Here is a 7,468-nt window from a genome sequence, read left to right on the forward strand (position 1 = left end):
TGGAAAGAAAGGTCTGCCAGCCACTTAAGGGGTGATTTAAGCACTAAAGAAGATAGGGTTCAGAACGTTTAAATCACGGAGGACTCAGTCATTTCCAGCTTCGCAGAATTTATGTCAAAAGGGAATGTAGTTAAAAGACAACAACCAAAGTAGATTGCAAAGGAAAGGGTGAGAGTTGAATGGAATGGCAATTAGGGAAATGTAATATGACATGTTGGTTAGTAATAAAACTTTGTTTAAAAAAACACATGTGTTTCAAGTGGTTGTGACAAGGCAACATATTCTAATTGCAGGGTCTCAAGTTGCTGAATGTTGTTGCTCTTCTGTGTTACCTGGACTCACATTAAGACTCTAGTGATACTTTCTGTGACATAACCTTCTTTGTGTGCACTGTTCAGGGATTGTCATTGTAGCTACATGCTTATTGTAGGAAATGTAATAACAAATTTCTGATTTTATATTAAACTTTGTGCGACATTAGTAAAAAGTATGCAGACTTTTGTCTGTGTCACTAATTTCTAATCTTCGCAAATTATAATGGTCAAATATGTTATCCTAGGTCCTCTCTCATATATTTGTGTCTTAGCTTCACAACTAATCTGTGTGTGTCTCCTGGAGGATCAGCATATGTGTTACCTGGGAACTTGTTGGAAATGCAAACTCTATGGGTCTACTAATCATAAATTTAAGCCTGGCCAGTGTTGCTCAGTGGTTGAACATCAACCCAAGAACCAGGAGGTCACAGTTCTGATTCCTGGTCAGAGCACATGCCTAGGTGTGGGCTCAACCCCCAGTAGGGGGCGTGAGGAGGCAGCCCAGATGATTCTCTCTTGTCACTCACTGATGTTTCTGTCTCTCCCTTTCCCTTTCTCTCTGAAATCAATACAAACATGTTTTTTTAAAGTTTAAAAAATAGGAATATTTATGGAAGTTTGTTAGCATCTTTAGTGTATTTCAGTCTGTTCAAGCAGTATTTACGGAGCAGCCACAATTAGACTTGCGAGGCATAGAAAATCCTGGTCAGGGGTCTCCAGTTGTATTGGGTCATCTGGGCAACTGAAGTAGTTTGACACCTGGATGTTTTTGATTGACTGGTAATGCTGGAACCCAAGTGAATGGGTCCATAGTTTATCATGTTTTTCTTCTGTTGTCATGATTGGCAGCTTCCTTCAGATTTCATTTGCATCCTGGGTAGACATATCCATGTAGTTTCCTAGAAACAAACCATCTCATGCATAACAAAAACCAAACAACACCAGAGAACAGACTCAATGAAGAAAATTTCTTCTTTTTTCTCTTTCGTTTTGTGCTTTCAAAAAGGAGGAGGATGGGATTCTTTGTTTGTTGGAGAAACTACCCATGTGATTAGTTTGTCCACCCTGTAAAGTAGGGAGTGATGTTAGGTAGTATGGTTCTTGGGCCTGTTAATGTGCATTAATACCAATTGCTCAGTCCCAATATAAAGATATTAGAGGCCCGGTTCATGAAATTTGTGCACTGGGGTGGCGGGGGGTTTGGGGGGATGTCCCTCAGCCCAGCCTGCGCCCTCTTGCAGTCCGGGGGCCCTTAAGGGATGTCTGACTGAAAGCTTAGGCCTGCTCTCTGGGCCTAAGCCATCAGTCGGGCATCCTTAGTGCTGCCGCGGAGGAGGGAGTGGCTCCCACCACTGCCGCTGCGCTCGCCTTCTGGCTGAGCAGCACTTCCCCTGTGGGAGCGCACTGACCACCAGGGGGCAGCTCCTGTGTTGAGCATCTGACCTTATTTTTTAGGGTCAGTAGCATCATAGCGATTGGTCGTTCCACCGTTGGGCCGAAACCAACTCTCCAACATCTCCAGAGGGGTCCTGGATTGCGAGAGGACACAGGCCAGGCCAAAGGACCCCATGGATGGATGATTGGGACCAGGGAGGGATGCAGGAGGTTGGCCAGCCTGGAAGGGACCATGGGAGAGCTCCAGGGCATGTTCAACCCATCTCACTCAGTCCCAATTGGCGATTGGCAGGACCCCAGCAGCAAGCTAACCTACAGATCAGAGTGTCTGCCCCCTGGTGGTCAGTGTACGTCATAGCGAGTAGTTGAGCAGCCTTAGCATATCATTAGCATATTACACTTTGGTTGAACGGCTGAACGGCTTACCAGAAACTTAGCATATTAGGCTTTTATTATATACTAGAGGCCCGGTGCATGAAATTCATGCATGGGGGTGGGGGGGTCCCTCAGCCCGGCCTGTACCCTTTCCAATCCGGGACCCCTCGGGGGATGTCCTGTGGGATCAGGCCTAAATTGGCAGTTGGACATCCCTCTCACCATCCAGGACCACTGGCTCCTAACCACTCCCCTGCATGCCTGCCTAATCCCCCTAACTACTCCCCTGCCTGCCTGATCGCCCCTAACTGCCTCTGCCTGCCTGCCTGCCTGCCTGGTTGCCCCTAATGGCCCGTCCTCGCTGGCCTGGTTGCCCACAACATGCATATGGCTGGGGTCCCTCAGCCTGGCTTGTGTCCTCTTGCAGTCTGGGAGCCCTCGAGGGAGCAAGCCTAAGCCAGCAGTCAGACATCCTTAGCTCTTCTATGGAGGCGGGAGAGGCTCCCACCACTGCTGCTGCACTTGCCAGCCATGAGCCCAGCTATGGCTTCTGGCTGAGTGGCACTGACCACCAGGGGGCAGTTCCTGCATTGAACGTCTGCCCCCTGGTGATCAGTGTGCATCATAGTGACTGATTGTTCCACTGTTTGGTCGATTTGCATATTAGCCTTTTATTATATAGGAAGAAGATTGGCTTTAGAGTTTTCAAAGAGTCAAACCCATGATGGTAAGCCTGCTTTATTCTGGTTGTTGTAAAACTATATCCATTCCCTGCTAGCAGCTCAAATAGCTTTCTCTGGGAAGTCATCCCAGTAAATACTTTTTTTCCTTCCCTTCCCTTTCAGTCAATCAAACACATGAAACTCCTAAAGCTCACCCCCCTCCCCTTCTAATGTCCACATCAAGCCCTATTTAATTGCAATAATGGGGATTTACTTTTGAGCCATTCTGAGGGTTGGTGTTATCTACTGGGAAGCAGAATTCGTTTCATGCAGCAGCCAAATACAAATATCTCACTATGCCCTTTTCCTTCTCCTTTCCTCCCAGGACCTAGAGCATAAGATCAGATCAACTCAAATATCTTAGAAATAGTGCTTTCTCCTGGCAGTTATTATTTTGTTCCTTTTTTTAGGTGACCTTATTTTCCCCCTCTTCCTCCTTGTTGCACTAACAGCCTGAGGCATAGAGAAATGCGAACCCACACCCACAGCACACACCCAGACATTTGCTTGTCATGCCTTATGTTTGTATTTTTGACTGTTTGGAAATTAATTAAGAGATGTTGATTTTCAAGTGCTTTTTTCTAAGTTTCTCAAATATTTAAACAATTTTTATACATTTTAAAATATTTTCCTCATTCTCTCTGTTTGTAATAAGATTAATTATGTGAGGTGCACCGCTGCTTATCCCTATGAAAGAAAATCTAAAACGAAGGATTTCAGCTTCAAGAAGCCTATTTTGTCCTGTTTCCGATGTTCTAAAGGGATTAATTTACCATATCGTATAGCCCTGGAAGACTGTGATAATTGAAAACATCCATATTCATTGCATGTTCAAAGGGATCTGTCTGACTTTGTAATGTAAAAAGTGCATTTTTAACCTGAACGGGGACCTGCATCTGCTATTGCTTAATCCTATTAGTCCAACAGTCCCAAAGCTTTAGTGTATAATCATTAGCTCGTGTTAATCCTGAGACATGCCTCCGGCTTCAGCCTGTCAGAAGGAATCCCTGCAGGGAAAATGTGGAGGTGCTGATAGCACAACACCAACTAATCTTATCTTAAATGCTAGCAGCAGCCTCTATCTGTGATAGCCAGGGAATTAAAAACAAATTTTTATGGGTATTGGATACCAGGGTATTCCTCACCATCCCCCTCCCCGCCCCCCCGCCCAATCTCTGTCTTCTGTTTTGTTCTCTCTCTCTCTCTCTCTCCCTCTCTCTCTCTCTCTCTCTCTCTCTCTCTCTTTCTCTCTTTCTCTCTCTCCCTCTCTCCTTCTCCCTTGCCCTAGTTTTCCTAGATTCTTTGTTGGGGTGATGCTAGTGATGACAGAACAAGAGTGAATGGAAAGGACGGGGGGAAGAAGTATTTAAGATACTGTTTCAGCAGTGGAAGCTCCTTGCTAAGTCACTTAGAATACCTGCCAAGTCTTCTGTCATTTTTATTTCTTGACGTCAGGAAGTCAAACCAATCCTGTGCTTTGTGCTGCTCTGGATTAAAATGTAAGAGGACAAAATGTGTCTTATCGTTGCCAATCCCTTCCATGGCACGGCCTCCTGAGAGTCTGCTGTCTGGGTCCCCAGGCTCTGACAGATGCTTGCCTGAATAAAGAGCCAGTAGTCATGGAGGGCTAGGTGGTGAGGATTTTTTAGGTGGAGAAGAAGACCATGGGGACTTGGGAGCAATAATGTGTAGGTTTAGAGATTGCTGTAATCTATCTATATATATAAAAGGCTAATATGCAAAGTGTCCCCTCAGGAATTCGACTGGGAGAACAGGAGTTTGATCGCTCGCTATGATGTGCACTGACCACCAGGGGGCAGCGTTGAACATGGCGAGTGACCAGCAGCAGTGGCAGGGCACTGAGGGAGGGAAGGAGGAAGTGGGAGGCAAGGTGGAGTGGATGTGGGGGAACCTGATCTGCTGCCAGGCCTAGGGACCCTACCCATGCACAAATTTCGTGCACTGGGCCTCTAGGTGGTTTATAAAAATGTCCCTTGTACAGTTTAAAGCTGTATATTTCAAGTCAGAGTAGAATGTGAGTAAAGCACCTTCACTTTGGCAATGGAGTTTTTTAGAAGGTGAAAGAGAATATTTAGTTATTTATGTAACAAACATTAATTTAGCAATTACTATGTGCCTATCACTGGGACTCCAATAGTGATCGTGGTCCCTGCTCTCAAAGAACTTAGAGTGGTGGTCTAGGAACTCTTAGTAAGCCAGTGGACAAAAAAAATGGGCACATAAATAAATGATTACAAATTGATGCATGTTAAGGTGCTCTATAGTCTGATATCTATCTGTCTGAATATAATGAATCCAGCTTGGTCATCAGTAAAATGCCTCCAAAGGGGCATGTTGGGAGTTCTATGGTTCTTCTTTTTGTACAATTTATTAAAATTTAATACTCACTTTCTCAGAGCCTGGAAGTAGCCAGGGGGTTATGCTTTTTCTTGATTCATTTAAGTTTACTCTGTATTAAAATTTAAAGGTGTTTCCAAATTTAGGCATTTTCACAATGGTATGAATTTTGGTAACATGATGTAAATATAATAAAATAGATAATCAAAGAATGTAATTCTGCTTATGCTGGTGTTTCCCATTGTGTGGTGGTTCTCACACTAGTGGTGGTATGTGGGATGAACAGATATGTTTTATTTTAATATTTATATACTAGTATGTCATATTAGAGGCACCCTCTATTTATAATAGTGATTTGAAATTTCTTTTTGCAATTCATTTAACTAAAAGACAGTAGATTTGTCTTAAAAATGTTAAGTGAATTATAAATATCACTAGAGGCCCGGTGCATGAAAATTCGTGCACTGAGGGGGTAGTCCCTCAGCCCGGCCTGCCCCTCACACCGTCCAAGAGCCCTCAGGGGATGTCCTGCTGATGGCTTAGACCTGATCCCCGCGGTCTGGCCTCCCTCTGCGGGAGGTGACTGGCCAATCAGGGGAAGGCACCACCCCTATCACACCTCTGCTGCAGGCACTGCCAGCCGCCACGGCTGCCTGAGCCTAGGCCAGGCCCTCGTTGCCTGAGCCTCAGGCAGCCACTGCGGCTTTGTCTGGAAGGATGTCCAGAAGACATCTGCTCTAATTAGCATATTACCCTTTTATTAGTATAGATGGGAGTTGTGAGTATATGGCAAAAATCTTGACTATGGTTCTTGGATGACTTAATGTGAACAACTACACAACAAAACTACTGGCATTTATAATGCAGTGAAGATTGCTGACTGTCCATCTGTAACTGTGTAGGAAAGAGCAGTCTCACCTGCTGCAGGAATAGACAGCTGACTTGGTTAAGAAGCTGACTCACCAGGTACTATTTGAATAGAGTCGCCAGTTGTGAGCTTCATTGCAAGTTGCTGAGACAAGATAAAAGGTGGTAATGACAAAGAGCACTTTCTTGGATGTATAAATTGAAGGGTAACTGAGCAATAAACATTTATATTCATTTTGGTCAATTCATTTGTTACTTTTGATTATGATAGCAAAATAAAACTATATGTTAAATACCTTTTATTATAGCTCCTGAAGGGAAAAAAATGTTTTTGTCTAGTTCCTAAATACCTCCTTTCTACTCATTGATATTATTGCTAGAACAACTGTAGTTATAGCAGAACACACTATGCATAATGTATTTGGAGAAAACCATGATAGCATTCATTTCTTCCTCTCCAAATACATGTCAGGAAAAATCACCTGAAATTAGATTCCAGGTGTTATCTGGATAAGAATCACCAAGCAACTAATTATAAATGATCACTTTTTATTTCTTTATATATCCTTACTTTGCTCTTCTATTGAAAGGAGCTCCTTAGAGTTTCTGAAATTAAAAATCTGCAATTAGATTTATTCAGATGACCAGACAGTATGCCACTCAATAAAATGTAGTCAGTATGGTGCTTGCCAGTGCCTTGCTAGCTACACTGGGTACATGAAGGTGAATTGGACATACTCGTAGGATCTACCTTCCAGGAACTTCCTCTTTAAGGGATGAGAGGTGGTAAGTACACATCTACTTCTAATAACAGGAAGTTTAGAGAACATAGTATTGCTGCCAGCTGGAGAGATAAAGCGTTCTATATCAGTGGTTGCCAACCCTGATTGCACATTAGCTTCATCAGGGGAGCACTGAAAAAATATCAGTGTCTGGGCCTCACTCCCAAAGACTCTGAGTCACGTGGTTGGGGTGGGGCTCAATCATCACTAGTTTTTAAAAGCTCCCTAAGTGATTTTAATATGCAGCCAGGGATGACAATCATTGTTCTAACTACTTACCAATAAGAACTCAGAAGGGGGGGGGGCAGGGAGAGAGTGGGTGAGATTTTTAAGTATAAAACATCCTATTTCTGATTAAAAGAAAAATGGCTTGATGGAATGGCTTACATAGATTTTCTGTATTCTCAGTATTGATATGGATCAACTTATTTAAAATATTTAATCAAACAAGTACTTTCATTGGAAAGATTGTTTCAAATAATATCTATACTAATAAAAGGGTAGTATGCTAATTAGACTAAACATCTTTCAGACATCCTTCTGGATATCCTTCCGGACAAAGCCACGGTGGTGGGGGCCAAGGCAAAGGTGGTTAGGGGTGATCAGACCAGCAGGAGAAAGCAGTTGGGAGCGAGACCAGGCCGGCAGGGGGGGG

This window comes from Myotis davidii, unplaced genomic scaffold, assembly GCF_000327345.1.
Source record: "Myotis davidii unplaced genomic scaffold, ASM32734v1 scaffold98, whole genome shotgun sequence".
Taxonomy (NCBI): domain Eukaryota; kingdom Metazoa; phylum Chordata; class Mammalia; order Chiroptera; family Vespertilionidae; genus Myotis; species Myotis davidii.